Source organism: Colossoma macropomum, unplaced genomic scaffold (genome assembly GCF_904425465.1).
Source record: "Colossoma macropomum unplaced genomic scaffold, Colossoma_macropomum, whole genome shotgun sequence".
NCBI classification, from domain to species: domain Eukaryota; kingdom Metazoa; phylum Chordata; class Actinopteri; order Characiformes; family Serrasalmidae; genus Colossoma; species Colossoma macropomum.
The window spans coordinates 24,098,523-24,116,772 of record NW_023494796.1 but is presented as its reverse complement, the minus strand read 5'-3'; the positions used below and the strand labels follow the sequence as shown (position 1 = coordinate 24,116,772).

Below are 18,250 nucleotides of genomic sequence, written 5' to 3'. Positions count from 1 at the left end.
TTTTGGAGGTCTCTCCACCATTGAAACGCCTCACCGTCAACTTTCGGAGGTCTCTCCACCATTGAAACGCCTCGCCATCAACTTTGGGAGGTCTCTCCACCACTGTAACACCGCACTGTCAGCTTTTGGGGGTCTCTCCACCATTGAAACGCCTCAATGTCAAATTTCAGAGGTCTCTCCCCTATTGAAATGCATCATCGTCAATTTTCGGAGGTCTCTCCACCATTGAAACACCTCAGCGTCAACGTTCGGAGGTTTCTCCACTATTGAAATGCATCATCGACAATTTTCGGAGGTCTCTCCACCATTAAAACACCTCACCGTCAACTTTCAGAGGTCTAAAACACACTTGCCTGATCTAAGAACCTCTTTCTCAGTCTTTGTTCTGTAAATCCTGTTGTCTTTGGCTGTTTCTTGGCCATCTCTTCTTTTTGACAATCTATGGAATTCAGCACGTAGCCCCTTCCCCTGTCTTGTGCACATGTACGAACACTACCTGTTGCTTATTGGCTGGAATAGTGTTGTGTAACTCATTTCGGACCACTTTGTTTCCCATTTTCAGAGCCAGGGCTGTGTATGATCATAGTTTTTTTTTCGAGCGCACACATAGAACAGAGAAAATGCGATCTTTAGGGTGAGGCTCTGTAACTTTGTACTTTGTACCTGCATTTGGATCACTGTAACATCATTACGGTGATAGTATGATGTTATTATGGTAATGCAATGAATTGCAATAACTCTGTAGACTATAATGTTTGTCTAAATTGAAATTATCATCCCAGCTTAGTCAGCACTGATAAAATATTTTCTCCCGTTTGGCTCATTTAGAAATGATGGCATGCCATGTTTTTATTTTGAAATGAATGCATCACAGTGCATTTAGTTCTGTGGAACACTGATTATGTGGCTTTTCAGACAGAGATGTGGTGGCTGAGAATACAAAAACACACATGCTTCGCCCCTGGAGCCAGTAGACAACATTTCCAATTCAGGACGAATATCGGAGTGTGGTGGAGAGGGGCAGCGTGTTCTAGAACGTTCCGGCAGGGCTGAATAAACCTGACCATTACTCATCATAAACAGATTTAATCTGGTAAAGCAGAGAAACGCTGATGGTGTGAAAGTAGCAAGCTCAGCAGGAGAGGAAGCTCCTTCAGTTACGAACTTGTGGCTCCTCAGTAGGACGTCACGCTAACATGAAGCTTCAGCAGTCTGGACCTACAGCATTAGGGACCTCGTACAGAATCAGCAGCACTGCATGATTTCTGCTGTCAAAGTCTGTTTTTTTAAGAAGTAAATGTGAGTTATTATCCTGTATGTTTGTGAGTAATAAATAATAATACAGGAATGTTGAGCTTTTAGTTTATGAATGGGTTTTATTTAGTCCCATTCATACCATTCCCATTTTGTTCAATCCTAACCCTCTAAGAAAACTTTGACAAAAATGCAAATGTTTATGTGAAAGGATTGATTATGTGATTTCTGACATACTTTTAGGTATAAAAATGGACAAAAGTACAGACAGAACTTGCCAGATGGATGCTACTGTATTTAGCTATGCAATGTACAGGGAGATTCACTCGAAAGAGGCCCCGAATATTCTGTAATAACTCTAGCTAGGATGAAGCAATCTGAACGAAACAACACACCGTGTGCCCCTCAGTTTATGGAGCTTTGAACGAGCTGGGATGCCCCTTCGTCGGAACGGAGTTGGTATTTTTTGGCTTAGATTGCTTCATCTTAACAGGAGTTACAATAGAATATTCGGGGCCTCTTTCAAGTGAATCTCCCTGTACTTTTTGTGTTTTTATTGATAACGTTGCCATACTGTGTTTTATTGCTTTTATACAACAGTTTTGCCAAATAAAGACAAAAGTAAAGCAAATAAACCCTAAATGTGCATTAATATTGCAAATTCCTTCTGATAGAAAAGTAGTAGGCATGGATAGAGCCATAAAACTGTCACAATATCAGGTTCAGCTCAGCTTTTTCAAGATTTGCCACATTAATCTGAATTTCGTTTGTTGTTCAAGGCAGCCTGTACAGTGTTTTACAGTTCATCTCATTTGCCCAGTTGTACTCCGAAAAGGTTACGAGTATCGACAGGTTCCAAATTCTTTTAAGGCTAAACGGGCCACGCGTCAAATTTTATCTTGTAGAAGTTGAATAATGTGTTCATTTTCAGCTTTAGCATGTGGTAAATTGAAAAATTAGTAACGGTTAACTAAACAATATGTTACTTAGCAACCAAAATGATGCAGTTATTGTGAAATATTCGTGCTGTTATCACAAGTAACATGGAGCAAACACTTCTCAACCAATCAGATTGTGTTGCTGGAACTGTTGTGTAAAAAATGAAAAAAAAAACACTTAAGCAAGATTTCAAATTTGCATTATGCTAACTGTTGGGGAATATGCCTTCCATACGCTTCCAGTAGAAAGGGCCCAAAATTTTACATTTTCATATTAAGCCTTATTATTCTGTAACTACAGGGACTGCAATGCAAACCGGTTGAGCTATTCTTAGGTTATAGAAGTGTGTAATAAAACTGGCTCGTGGTGGGCCCTGGCCATTTAAGTGGTTAACCTACTTTAAAGCACAGAATGTTACAACAGTGTCAAAATTCTTGCTTTTGTGAAACCTGTTTAGCTTATGTAGGTCCAGCTTGCTGCCACTTCCATTATGTAAAACCTTGTGTCGGTGGCAGCTGGAGCTGTTTTCTCTGAGAGAAACCCGCTGTTGTTGCTGAAATGCATTGACCATAGCCATGCCCACTGTCTGTGAGTAATGTGTGGTCGTTTTGAAACCATTGCGGCCCAACACACATCCCGGCCACAGACCACAGTGCAGTGGGCAGAAGCCTGCAGGCCAGGCCACTTCCTCTGGGCTTAGGTTTTCATTGGGCCACAGGCTTGCTTATTGTTGGCTCTTTTTTTTTTTAAAGCAAGGCTGTCCGTAGGAGTGAACAATACAACAATATGTTCCTGTCATAGTAATGAAAATGTTTTCCTGGGTACACTGAGAGAATGGTCAGTACTTCGAAAACGCTGGACAACTGCATATAATATAAAAAGCCTAGTATGTTTAACCAAAACCTTCACCTTATGATTAGCAATTTACTGTCTTATGTAAGTTGAGGCTAAAGGTGCCACACATTTCAAAACATGGACATCTGAAGCTTATAAGACACTCAAGTAACATATTCTTTACTTTAACCACTGAAAATCAGAGGCTCAGTTCATACTAAGGCTTATTATTCAGTAACTACAGAGACTCCAATGCAAACAGGCTGAGCTGTTCATAGGTTATAGAAGTGTGTAATAAAATATTGATCTTGGTCTTTTAAGGGACTAAATTAAAGCCTAACGCTAAATGTTAGTAGAAGAGCCTGCTAGCCTGTTAGCTAGCTGAGTTAACAGTTCTACTTGTTAGGAAAATATGTTTTAACCAAACCAGGTTCTTAAGAAGAGTCGATTTAATACTTTTTCAGGCCGTTTATTTCATATAGCTGCTGATACCTGCTCCCATCTATCAATTAGAGCAGCAAGACAGCACATTGATTAAGAACTCTATTGTTAGGTGGTCAAAGGTGTGCATATAGTGATTATTTCACTATATGGCTTAACAAATCAGATATGCGGACCATTACTATTATTAATATTACCTTTATAATTTTTGCAAACGTTAAATAAACTAGAGGGGGAGAGCTCATGAATTAGCTTTAAGTTGGTTTGACATAGCCATTGAAATGAAATCCCAGGTGGCTTCTAAGGTGTTGGTGTGTATCCACGATTGTTGCTAAGGTGTTGCTAGGCTGTTGCTATGTTATCCCAAGTGGACGCTAAGGTGTTGCTAGGCTGTTGCTGTGTTATCCCAGGTGATTGCTAAGGTATTGCTAGGCCGTTGCTTTGTTATTCTGGATATTTGCTAAGGTGTTACTAGACCATTGCTATGTTATCCCAAGTGGATGCTAAGGTGTTGCTTGGCCATTGTTATGTTATGCCAGGTGATTGCTAAGGTACTGCTAGCTCGTTGCTATGGTCTCCCAGGTGGTTGCTAAGATGTTGCTAGGCCACTGCTATGGAATCCAGAGTGGTAAGACGTTACTAGGCTGTTGCTATGGTATCCTAGCTGATTGCTAAGGTGTTGCTTGGCCACACAACTCCGGTCCTGGAGGGCCGGTGTCCAGCAAAGTTTGGAGGTTTTCCTACTCAAACACACTCACTAAACTTGTCAATTAACAGATAAGTGCAATCAGGTGTGTTTGAGTAGGTAAATCACCAAACTGTGCTGGCAACCGGCCCTCCAGGACCTGAGTTGTGCACTCCTGTGCTAGGCCATTGCTATGTTATCCCAGGTGGATGCTAAGGTGTTGCCTGGTCATTGCTATGATATCCAAGGTGATTGCTAAGGTATTGCTAGGCCAGTGCTGTAGTATCCCAGGTGGTTGCTAATATGTTTGTATTTGTGTGCTAGTATGCAAGTCTCTATGTGATGTCACTGAGAGGTCAGTGTGAGAGATGTGCTTTATGACATAATTTGACCCTGTATGAAAACTGTATGGGCAGTCAGTCCTAAAGCCAGGTGCTATTCCCAAACAGGCCATTCTCAAACGCAGCCCTACTGTTCTGCTGCTGCATTTGATATGATCCTACTTGGTTACAGATTAAAAAAAACAAAAAAAAACAAATACTGTGATTGTGATATTGTGTGTCATGAAAATGCAATCAAGTATCAAGTTATATTTTTGCCATATCATTCACTCTTGGTTGTGCAGTGTCCAATAATGTTTTATGATCATATGTGAATAAAAAATGTGTGCTGCTTCTTGCTCCAGCTGTTTCTCGTTGGGTAGTTAGTGGTTTTATTTTCTTCAGTGATGAGGAAAGCGCTGTAATCGCCGCTGTTATCCTAATGTCTTTCTGAGCGGCCGCAATAAGATCGCCCACATTCTTCACCCCAAACTGTGTTTCATATTCACAAACAATCAACTCAGCGTATGGAAATATTAGTGCTCTTTGTGTGTGTGTGTGTGTGTGTGTGTGTGCGCCAGTGTGAGTTTAATCACACAAACGTCTGTGTGAATGAATTTGAATAGCTGTGTGTATGCAGGAGAAATCTTGACTGGCTTTCTCTCTCGCTCTGCTCTCTATGGGAAATTATGAAGTGTGTGAGCGGAGAATGACTCACTGCAGCGGTTCAGACGTGTGTGATTCGTGATTGAGACCACTAACTTGGAAAAGTCTGAATATTTCAGTAGTTGATTGCCTGTTACACAGTTGTTTAGCTTTTCGGCTTCAGAATGACACACAAAGTCTCAGTATCAAAAGTGTCAAGCAGCGCTGATTACATAAACGTGTATGTGTGCGTCAGTCTGACTGCATTTAATAACAGTGTGAATGATGAATTTGTTTTCTGACAGCCAGGAACAGCACAACGTTTAATCCTTTTCTCAGCATCTACCATTCCAGTAACTCTGCTTACAGACTGTCTGTAGGAACAACACTCCGCATCACTTCAGTGGAAATGGGCAGGGCTAAACTGCTCTAAGCTGAACAAATGCTTTTGTGTAAATGTGTTCATGGTTGTGATGTCACAACCATGGTAGGTTTTGAGCAAATGAGTAAGTTTTAAGCAGAAAATCACCAACTCTGCAGGAATCATTTGTGCAATACTACTTACCCATGGTCCCATTATTGCCTGAAACAGCATAGGCAAAGTAAAAGGAGCACTGTTCCCACATACCTTGGTCTGCAGTCATGGTCTTGTAACACCCCCCCATCGGAATAATTGTTGGAATTACTGACATGGAGTTGCAGAGGCTAGAATGTTGGACTCTTTACCTTCTTATCAAGACCACATGTCTCTGTGGATAGCAGAAGGCTTTGAATTTAAGGACCCTCAGATTTACAAACGTATGCTCATTTGGTGCTTCTGTTGCAAAAGAGACAATCATAACTGCTGTGAATAACAGATTATAAGAAGGTTTGGGGGACTCAATTCCTGAAATTTCAGGCTTTCTAATGATAAACTGATGAATGATAAAACATAAAATGATGTTTAAAAAATGGAAGTCAGCGGTTTGAAGGAAGTATGCCAGTACTGGTACATGACCTAGAAGAGTTTAAAAAATATAAAGTTCAGTTGTGTTTGTGGTAGTTAGGAAGCAAAATGCCAAACCAAGAGCTATTTGTTTTAAACAGACCATTCCAAAAAAAGGCAAAGCGTTCTTTTAATTTTTCATCCGTTTTCATCCAGACTGTCTTCTAAGTTCATGATCCCATCAGTAAACGCAAGCTCACTGACTCCAGCCCCAGACTGTGCTTTACAGTAGCCTTAGCGCAGGCTATCAGCAACCTAAAGAGCTACGCTAATGTTTACGAGTGGCTAGAGTGTCCAAATACTTTTTGAGGCTACTGCATTCAGACTAGTTGAACTAGATAGTGGAACAATGCAGTTCATCAAGCTTTTATTTCAGAAAAAGAAGGAAAATTCCCTTTTTCAGATTTGAAACCACTCTGTCTACACCTTATACAGGCTTTTAATGCAGGCCGGCTCTGCATGAATTACTCACACTTCCACCTGTGGAGAGTGAAGCGCACTGTCTGAACTAGAGCTCATGATATTTATGCACTTTACTATTTATGCGTTATTCTCTCTCACTCTCTTACTCTCTCTCCCGTGTCTTTGTCTGACCTCTGAGAGCTAATTAACTGGACAGAGCTGAGGTGACCATGGCAACCTGTCACTACTGAGCCGGTGACTCAGACAACACAGCCAAATGCACAAACACACACAGGCGGAAGTGGGTGTATCAGCAGTGGAGCTCAGAGTGAAGTGAAACATTGAGAGAAACAGAAAGGGTGTGTGTGTGTGTGTGTGTTAATGTGGTTTGTGCCTATGAGGACAAAATGTGGAAAAATAACCTGAGTTGTGAGGATTTTCTGGTCCTCACTTTACATGGCTTTATTATATAGAAAAGGCCAGGTCACAAGGACAGAAACACACACACACACACACACACACACACACACACACACACACACACATATATATATATATATATATATGGGCTTTTATTTCAGACTTTCAGACTTGCATTGTAGATTATGTAATGGTATAAAGACCATAGCATAAACCAGTGGTTTGGGATGTTTGGGAGGAGTATTTAAAAACAAATCTTAAATGATATAAATAAAATAAACTGTAATCTTTTTACAGGCTTTTTTATAATAAAATAACTATGATTAGCTTAATCATCAATATTTGTTACCACTCTTTTTAAAATAAATAAGGCATCCTGGATATCGATTACATTATTATTTAATTTCAGGATGTTATACAGCTTTTTAATGTACAGCTCTGTTCATCATATTTCTCATTTTTACAATTGTTTGAAACCTGTTGAATATTAGCTTTATTTCCTCAGCCAAACTGTTCTTGTGATATTGTGATATTGATATCGATATTGAGTCCAAATGTTTGGGTCTGTGTGGACTGGTCAGTATTGGATAAGGAATGCTTATTGGAGAGAGATAGACACAGAGAGAGAGGGAGAGATAGATAGGGGTTAACAGTCAACCTGTAAGCTCTAGAATCAGGTTCTCATCAGATAACATTGAGGATCAGGTAAGAGAGAGAGAGAGAAAGAGAGAGAGTATGGTCCATTTCTGCCCAACATAAGCTTCTTTTACCCCACTGCCCCACTGTGTGTATCTCTGTAGGAGTGTGATCCTTATACTGATGTTAGTAAAGTCAGGCTTACAGTACAAACAAACACACACAGTGTGTGTATATATATGTGTATATATATATATAGGCTTTTATTTCAGACTCACTTGTCTTCATTCGAAAACCTTGTACCTGTTTTGTTTTACTGTTTTGTTTTTTACATTTTTGTATGATTTTAACACTCCAGTTATCCTTTTTATCCTTATAAAATTTTACTACATTAATTTCATTTACACATTACATTTTTTTTTCTGTTTCCTGTAAATGTTTTATAGATACAATGTTTTGTTTTAACAGTGCTGTGTTTTTGTGTGTGTGTGTGTGTATCATCAATGCCAGGACAAACTCTTGATGTCCAATTTTGTCATGTTTTATTTTTGAACAGAATTTTAAAGTGCTCATTGAAGGATGAATGGACGAATAGAAACCTTTCAGAATTACTTGTATCTACACTTTAACCTCAGTAACCATCGAGAAACAGCATAATATGATTTAGTGGAGGTTGTCACCTAGCATATGATCTCTATGCTGTCAGCTCTGTATCAGATTAAACAGTGTCTGTGTTTAGAACTCATTACAAAGGGTCATTACAGAAGGTCAACAATACAGTATTAATGCTCTGAGATCTGAGAATGGAGCTGATGTTGTCCTGATTGTGTGTGTGTGTGTGTGTGTTTGTTTTCAATCCATAGAGAATAATCTACCAAGTCAGGACAGACAAAAACAGTCTCACTGTGTCAGAGGGCAAAAGCATTTCTTTGTGGTTCCTGAGGTTTAGGTCAGGGTATCTTGTATTTTCAAGTTTTTACTTGAAATGTCCAGCTGCCCTTTGCATTGTGATAACAGTTCAACTGACCAATAGAAATGCTCCAAAATTACTCTAAGAATCTTGTTCCAGTAGCTTCCATTCAAAGTTAAAAAGGTTCTTCTCTCTCCCCCGTAAAGTTACAGTTTAAGAGACAGAAGGTTCTGTTGCAACCATGACCATATATAATCCATATTACGTATAGGTACTTTGATATATATCGTGTATACGGGACGTGTATGACCTTCTGCCATTGTATAAGAACAAAGCCATGTGTGTTCTTGTTCTCCGTGTAGAGCAGATGTAAAACAACCCTAACAGGTATTCAGCTGCCATCTGAAACTCCTTTGAGGCCTTTAGAAGTGAGAGCTCTCTCATATACTCTATACTCACGCACTGGAGCCGGTAGCTGCTGTGCTGTCATGATCCACCCGCAGCTCTTCAGACAGCAGGTACGCTGGCCGTCAGGAGTCCAAGGACCTTGTGTGAACTTAACTGACCCAAGTTCGATTTTCATTGTTTTCAGTTCAGTTTTAATATCAATTAAGAAATAATACTGTAAACATTTTGACAGGTTTTGCAGGGAAAGATGCTGATCTGAACATTCTTAATGTAGAATGGACAGAATACATTACCTTTTACTGGCCATTTTCATTCTTTTCTTTCTTTCTTTCTTTCTTTCTTCCTTTCTTTCTTTCTCTTTCTCTTGTGTTCTTTATTTGTCTATTTCTTTTTCTTATTCTCTCTCTCACTTTCTCCCTCTTTCATTCTGTCTTTCCTTTTCTTCCTACTGTTCTTTCATTCTTTCTTTCTTTCTTTCTTTCTTTCTTTCTTTCTTCTGTTATTTCTCTCTTTCTCTTTCTCTCTGTCTCTCTCTCTCTCTCCTAGCTGCAGTTTTGTGTTATCCAGACTGAGAGTCTGAGCAGTGTGATTAATTAGGGCTGGGTGAGGTGACTGGGGGTCTGGAGGAGCTGGTGCTGAGGCTGAGTGGTGAATTAGTGCAGCACACGCTGATTAGAAAGTTTGCTCTGATGTGCGAGCAGTAATGAAGCTGTCTGATCCACAACTGCACTTTACTGCCAAACACTCCGCTAACTTACCACACACACCAATCCCACCGCTCTCTCTGTGTGTGTGTGTGTGTGTGTGTGTGTGTGTGTGTGTGTGTGGTGTTGGCATGTCTGCTTGCCTGCCTGTGTGTGAAAGTGCATGTTAGTGATTTTCGGTTGTAACAGTATAGAGTGAAATACTGTAAGGTAGACACTGGAAGCTGGAAAAGTATTTTAATGTGTTTTATTCAGATGTAATCAATATTTGAATCAGTTTTTAGGAACATCAAGATGTTATATAATAACAAAATATGTAACCATCTTTGACCAGTGTGGTGTGCGCTCGTACCCCAGGCCCCAATGGCGGCGTGTGGCCCGAGCTCCGAGCATCATCCCGGCTCAGAGTTCATGCCTGCTCTCGTGGCCTCGATCGGGGCCCGGGCGCCTCAAGATTTGATCGCTGCATTTCATATATGAGGCATTCTGTATGTTAATTAAATTTTTAACTTTATTTTCAGTCATGCAGCTTTCTCAGTCATCACTCTGAACACATTTGACATTTCTTTACTGTAAAAGCTTTAGAGCTTATAACATGTTGTCACTGTCCAAAAAAGGATTTAAAAAAAAAATTCTATATCGTTTGAGCACGGCAGCTGTTATCTATATGTAAATTTCATGATGAACAGACCAATAGAATGCTCCATAAAATCCTTTTACATAGACCACTGAAGTGGTGCATCATTCTGTAACATGCATTATGCCTATATTTGGAGCTTCTTTATGGACAAAATGAATTGGGTTTTCTAAACATCGTTTCTATTGCACCGTATGGTAGATAAAAATGTTCAGATCACGATACGTTTTGCCTGCATACATTTTTCTCCCATATAACACTGGATCCTCTGGATTAAAGAGTTGTTAAAGAGCCTTAATACTAGTATAGCTACATGTAGGCTAATTCTGCTGCACATTAATTTGACATCAGTAAGCTATACGAAAGTAAGACAAAATGTCCTATTTTAGCGCATATTTATAGATAGCTCTGTACGTAAAACCTCTAGCTAGGATAATTTTATAGCTTAAATCACCTTATATAAAAAAAACTACCAGCATTAAAACTACAAAGCTGAACTCAGCTTCTTTTTTGAATTGTCCTATTCCACATTAAATGGTGCAGCAGTTGTTATTATTATAATGCCTCAGGTGCCAGATTGTATCTGCTTCACCATTTAAGGTGGAACAAGAAAATTCAAACAATAAGCTGGCAAATGTCCTTATCAGAAAATGTAGCCAAAATTAAAAAATAATTAGGATATTTTAATAGCCTGAATCAGCTTATCAGGAGGTGAGATTGGTAACATTAATATGTCTTAACATTAAATCTTAACATTAAGAACACAATATAATGTTTAAAATACTGAGTTACTACGCTGTACTAGTGATATGCACTTGGCGGTGATATCACTTTGTGTTTTTGTCATCCTTTATCAAGCATGAACTGAAGAGTATTAAAAGGTAAAAGAGGTGATTAAGAGGTGAAAGCCACTTTGAGTATGCTCATGTTGAGTGGTGTAGCCTGAGCGCAGGTCATCTTGTTGGGCCACCACACTGGCAAAGTTTGTTTTTCCTGTTTTTTAAGGAGGCTGCCAGTCTAATGATGTCAGGTGAGTGAGCAGTAGCATTAGCTCACATGTAGTGTTTATATTTCGAATCTTTAACAACCTCGTAATTTAGAGGATCCTGTGATATTCGAGAGAAGAACGTTTATAAGACAAAACGTATCATCTTTGGAATTTGTTGATAACCACAGGATACAACAGAGACAACTCCATTCATTTTCCTCATAGACCTGGAGTTCCTTACAGAATGAGGACACGACTTTAGTGGCCTATTAACTGTTGTTCGTTTCTCTTGTAAAGTTACCATTTTGGAGATATTTGTTGTTTTTTTTTACTGAGATGATAAATGGGACACATTATTACATGTAAGCATATAATTCACATTCTTCATTGTATTACATATAAGGTACATTCATGTATGAGGTAACCTGTGTGTGCGTGGTTGGCATGTCAGTGTATATGTGTCTCTAGACACACTTCAATGCAAAGTTCTGATGTTTCTCAATTTAAAAATAAATAAATAAAAATTGGCTGTGTGTTTATCATCTTATTTTTCTCTCCTCTGTTCTGACACTGAGCTGAAGCGGGTCCAAAGCTCATTAGGGCTTAATGAGGTTTTGGACCCGTATCTCAATCACTTTTACTTTAGTTCCTTTTCCAAACTTTTGTTTTGTTTGAGAGAGAGAGAGAGAGAGAGGAAGCTTAGTAGGGGCCAACTAATATGAAGGGACTAAAAATTCGGATTACTGATATTATCGGCTGATATATAATTTTATTTTAATGGTCAAAAAGAAGACAATTTGGACCTTTTTTCCAAATTTTCCAACTTAAAGAACATACAAATATTTTAATGCTAAACTATTGATTTTATATATATATATACACACACACACACACACATACATATACGTGTGTATATATATATATATATATATATATATATATATATATATATATATATATAGTAACACCTCATATTACAGCTGTTCTTTACAACATATAGCAATCATTCATATTGGTAGGATTTTCACCAGTGAATCCATATAAATTCAGATAAATCCATGCAGCGTTAATCCAGTCGAAGTTATCGACGTATCGGCCGGGCCCCGGAGTGTGAGGGCCCAGGTGAAGGTGTGTGTGAAACCTCAGGAGAGAGGTGAAAGCAGAGTGCTAATTTCAGACACATCTCACACTCAAACTCACAGCTACTGCATCACCTACACAGCTCTGTACACATAGCAGTGCACGTTTGTGTAGGTATACATGTGTGAAGAGCGTAGTGCTGCTTCCATGCAGGGCACCAGAAAACATGTCGCACGTCTTTTTTCCCTCTTTCTGTGAAACTCTCACTTCTTTCCTTCTTCTGGCTTTGTAGTACACTCCTTTTCTCACACGTCTGTACACACTCAGTGAGGAAGAGGTGAAGAGACGTGTGTTTGTTTGAGAGGAGCATCTTTTTCTGTCTTAATGCTTGCACTTATTTGTATTTGTTCAGCCTGTGTTTTATGCTGTGGGTGTGCATGTACAGTACTGAGTGAAAGTGAGTGACCACCCTTCATTTTTCTCATTTTCAGGCCATGATGAACAAGTAAAATTACTCAGAAGCCTCATAAACTAAAAATAATATCAATTTTCACCATTTAACCCCTTAAAATTCCAGGCTTTTTACATACTAATGCTTATTCAGTGCAAATTGGCTGAGCTATTCATAGGTTATAGAAGTGTGTAATAAAACTCCAGGCCTGCCAGTGGGCCCTGGACATTTAAGGGGTTAATGTGTCCACGCTTTTGCTTCCATTAATTTCCAGGAAACTTGCTATATGTTTCTCAAAGAAATCTGCAGGGATATTTTTCCACACCTCCACAGTTTAGTCTTAGAAGTTTGTTACACTTCCTGTTTCTTACAATCCAAATAATCCCAAACACATTCAGTGATGTTGGCGTCTGGACTCTGGGGTGGTTAGTCCATAATTCTGAGAACACCAGCTGCTTTTTTGTTTGATTTATCTGTTTCTGGTGGTCTACCAGGTCTTGCATAGTTGTTTACAGAAATAGCACTTACAGTTGTCTAGGGCAGATCTAGCAGGGCCAAAATTTCGTGAGCTGACTTGTGGCAGAGGTGACATCCTATAACAGTGCCACCTTTACAGTCACATAGCTTTTCATTAAAATCCATTCTACTGCCAGCGTTTGTCTGTGGAGAATGCATGGCTGTATGCTTACTTTTAAACACCTGTTGCAATGAGTGTGGCTGAAACAGATGAACTCAGTAATTAAGAGTGTCCACATACTTTTGACCATATTGTTTATCTGTGTATATTCTCAGTTTGCAGTTTATTCTGAGGAAGCTGCATCTCCCCGAGAGTCAGCGACCAGTTTTGGTGCAGGCTGCAAACAAAAAAGCCCAACACAAAAAAGCCCAACACTCTCGCTGACGCCAGGGAATTAGAGCAGGGGAACAAAAAAAAAAAAGTCCAGCGTACGCGCTGACGATAGGGATTCAGCAGCGGCATGTCTCTTTGGATCTCCCAGTAGCATTCTTTTCTCTCTGATCCTCTCCGCACTTTCCAACTATTGTGAAGCAACACTGGCTTACCGATTCGCCCCACCATTTAGAACTGGGCTGTCAGACAACAGTGGTCACATGAGGTGGACTGCAAAACACATTTCCAAATCCTTAGCAGTTTTTCTTCTTCATATGCCGGAACGCCGTGTTAAAGCGATTATGGTGGCAGGACAGAGTGTGCGGCCTCTACAAGATTCTCTTGACATGATATAAAGAGCAATACGAGGCAAAAACTGCAACTATATTACACTATATGTTATACAAAATTTGATTAAACATTATTAACCTATTCAATGTATTCATATCGCAGTATTCTTCATTTTTAGTAGCGCATTACAGCAGTACAGGCCACCAGTAGGTGTCTTATATTCCTTTGCTTTACTGCAGCTCCCTCAGACTCAGTATTAATGTCAGATTTGATGGACTTTTTGTATTAAAGGCTTTGGATAGATAGAGGACTGTTGTCACATCCAATGTAAGACTTTGTCTTTCAGTGCTGAGGTCAGACTGTCTTATTTAAATGAAGTCTAACTTTATTTCCCTGTCAGTTATGTTCAGTTTTGACATCGGGTTTTTTAATAGTTAAAGGTGGATCAGAGTAGCTTTATGTACCGCGTGCAAGACATTGTGATGTGTATTATGCATTACAGTTTATATTTTATAAAGCATTCAATGTATTTAAATATTACAACAAATTTAGCAGCATAACGCAACACATACATTCATGTGTGAAAGTTGTGAATGTTTAAATGGTTTTCTGAGTGAAAATACAGTAACACATCCTCTACAGAGAGCACACTTCATTTTTAGTGCACAATTAGTGTTTATTTGCTGAAGTTGACATTGAGAAAAAATAAAGCATAAAATGTGGCATGTGAAAAAGTTATGGCACATTTTATGTTTTATGCTTTTTTTTTTTTTACAAACTTAAACTGAGCAAATAAATGATGCTCTAAAATTTACGCTCTAAAAAAATCTGTTGTTTAATTGTTCTCTGTAAAGGATGTGTTGGCTTACTTTTACGTTGAAAATCAAACATGATGTTTGACCAGCAGTGTTTAAACTTTTGCATATTTACAGGTAAATTACAGATTTTAGATCTTTATATATTGAAATGAAATGAAATTTGTTTACACATATTTATGATACTGAATATATTGGGACACACGGTAACATATTGTGATATTTCTTTTACTGTAGGGCATTATATTAGTACTGAGCACCATTTTTTCCCCATGCTGCTGCTGCTGCTGCACAGACTTGACTTGATGGATAGTTGCCATTTTCTTTGTGGATGTGTCATATTTTTTAAGATGGTAACTTCTGTGTTTCAGTTATGCTTCATCTGCAAGTTTGTTTGGAGGGAGATTCAGCACAGTCAGTGTGTTTACAGCTACACTACAGAGTTTCTTTGCAAATAATCTAAAAATTGATGTCCATCTATTAGATTTTGAGTTCTTATAACTTTTATAACTTTCATGATTTGCACTGCTGATCTTAGGTCTGTTCTTAAGCCTCTCCGTGTAGCTTCTCTGAAACTGTTTCTGCCATCACATACAAACAATAAAATCTATATTGAATATAAATGGCAGTGCATGTTCCTTTATATTCAATGTAATTATATATAATTACTATCAACATTATATTAGCACTGAGCACCAGTACATGCTTATAGTGCTTTGTTTTGCTGTATTGCCCTCTTTGATTTAATATAGTTTGACTTGATGGATAGTCCCTGTCTTCTGTCTGCATTGTGAACACAGGCATAACTTTTTGGTTTCAGTTCTGCAGTTTTGTGCATAATATGACTGTTTCTTTATCTAGTAGCTTTATCCATCTATTACATTTTGAATTTTACACATTTTTAAGTTTATTAATTTGTTCCTGCTGGTCTTTGCATCACTTAAAAAAATAAGTATAGTAAATATATTGAGAGTGCATATTATACTGTATTGCTTTGATAACACATTACCAATATTAACATCATTATCAACATATTGTGTTTTTTGTATTTTATTGCAATAAACTACATATATAATCTTTTTGAGTTGATGGAAGTTAAATATGGTCATATGCAAAGGTTTGGGAGGCCTGGTCAAATACATACATACATACATACATACATAAATAAGCAAGGCTGTGCAAAAGTTTTGCTACATTTTATATTTTATGTTGTTTTATTTCCATATGTTAGTGCGTTCTCTGTGTTTAAATATCTGCATTTAACTGTATATGCAACAATGTACGTTACAGCATATTTTATTTGACAAAACAGATTTCAATGACATTAACATCAACATATTTAACAATGTATTTTTTAATATATTTTTAATGGGACATTACATATGTCTTGAGCACCTTTAGGTCTTTTTCCTGTATGTATGTACTCCATTTTGCTGCTGCATCCATTATATATTTTATAACTAAGCATAACTGTCTTTGCTTTGGTTATGTTTTGTGTGAAATTTTGTGTGAAGGAAGATTTGGCATAATTAATATGTTGACAGTTAAACTCCAGGTTGTAAATAAACTAATGACAGTTGAGTGTCACTTTATGGCCGTATCCTTGTTTGTAGCAGTAGATTTTGAGCTGCAGTGGCTTTTATAATAATTCGCTCCTGCTGATTTTGAAGACTTTAGTGAGCTCTAATCTGCAGCTATTGAATTCACACCAGTTTGCATTCATCAGGGAGCAGCACGGGTGGAATTTGAGAGGAAGGAAAGGAGGAAGGGAAAGAGGAGAGGGAAAGAGGAGGGCGGAGAAGAGAAGTGTTGAAATGTTCGGTGGGGAATAAGTACCGTCCGCCCCCCTGATGTGACATTTTTCCTACACCTGACAGAAACCGCGCTGCGACTATTTTCCGTTTAGCACTAAAGTAAACGCTCCTGATTTTTCACGCGAGATTGTCACTATTGTTTGCCGACCTGCCTGCTGCTCTGAGACGCGTTTCTGTACGACTGTAATGAGGTGTTTGCTGTGCTTAGCTGGTTTGAGTCCTAATCAACACTTTTTTTTTTTTTGTCAACAGCTTCTGTTTGTGATTAAATGCATGTGGAGTTACATTAACTCTCGTATTTCAATGTCCATAGTCTGCTGGCTGGTTCTGTTACAGTTTAGACTCACACAAAAGAGTTTTATAGTTCGGAACTTTCTGCGTGGCTGTTATATAGGTTAGGAAATTACATGGCACCTCATCAACACTTTAAGTGTGATCTTTTATGAAAAGCACCCAGCATGGCAACCTGCACAACAGCTCACAGTGTGAGAAACTTTCTGTGTGGAAATTAATCATTCGTCACAAAACTGTAGCTGCAAGTGTGAGCCTGTAATCAAAAATTGACATTATGCCAAAATTAATATACATGAAATTAGAATAATAATAATATTTATATTGAAGTTATAACAAAATTGACATTAGGAGTAAAATCGGAATAAAATGAACATCCAGAATCAATTTATTAAAAAAAAAAATCACATCCAGAATAAAGTTATTATAACATTAGCATCTGGAATGGACTTATAATAAAATTAACATCTGGAATAAAATGATAACTTCATTCTGGATGTTAATTAGCATAAAATTAATATCTGGAATATATTTTTGAGAAAATCGGCATCCAAAATAAAATAAGAAACTTAGTCGGATTAAAATTATAAGAAAATTATAATCCAGAATGAAGTTCTAATAAAATTAGTATCCAGCATGAAGTTATATAAAAAATAATATGCATAATGCAATGGAAAGAACACTATTATATGATCTTTTATGATTTTATAATAAAATTAATATCCATTATGAAGTACAGAATAAAATAATAACATTAATGAATTAACATACAGAAGTTATATATCCGAATAGAAAACGTAATAAAGCTTGTGTACCATATAAAGATATAGTAAAATTAAAAATGAATCCAAAATAAAGTAAGCATACAGAATGATGTGATCATAGCATTCAGAGACATGCAGAAATATTTTTTTTATTTTTATTAAATAGTTAAAAATCAGCAAAATATAATTTTGCCAGGCATGACTAAACTTTTAAACACAACTGTAAGAGAGGATTTTGTTTGGCAGAAGTGTTTTAGACCGTACATGCCTTAGACTTAGACTTTCTCAGAATTCTAAGATTTAAATTCCATACAGATTGACCAACATCAGTGTACTAAAATTACACACATTAATTCAATAGAAAAAAACAGCTGGTTGAATCATTTTCCTGTGGAAATCTGTTCCAAATCAAAGATGGTACTGCATCTGCTGCTTGTTTAACCAGTCTGTCACGGAAAACCTGAATAAAGTACCGCCTACAGCAACTTTAGCTACAGTAAATAGAGAAAATGAATGAACAGGTGGACATCTACATGGATTTAAGTAGCCACCAGGGTCTGTTTGGGAATTTTATAGTCACCAATCTTTTTAAATTCCAATGTAATTATTCACCTCTGTGTACAGTTTGGTAGGTAAACAGTTTTTAT

General features: G+C 37.8%; 1 protein-coding gene across 1 annotated transcript in view; it reads left to right on the top strand.

Moving 5' to 3' along the window:
* LOC118816661 (adhesion G protein-coupled receptor L3-like) overlaps nucleotides 1–18,250 on the top strand; it is a 450,500-nt gene that overhangs the window by 141,770 nt on the left and 290,480 nt on the right. The window lies entirely within an intron of this gene.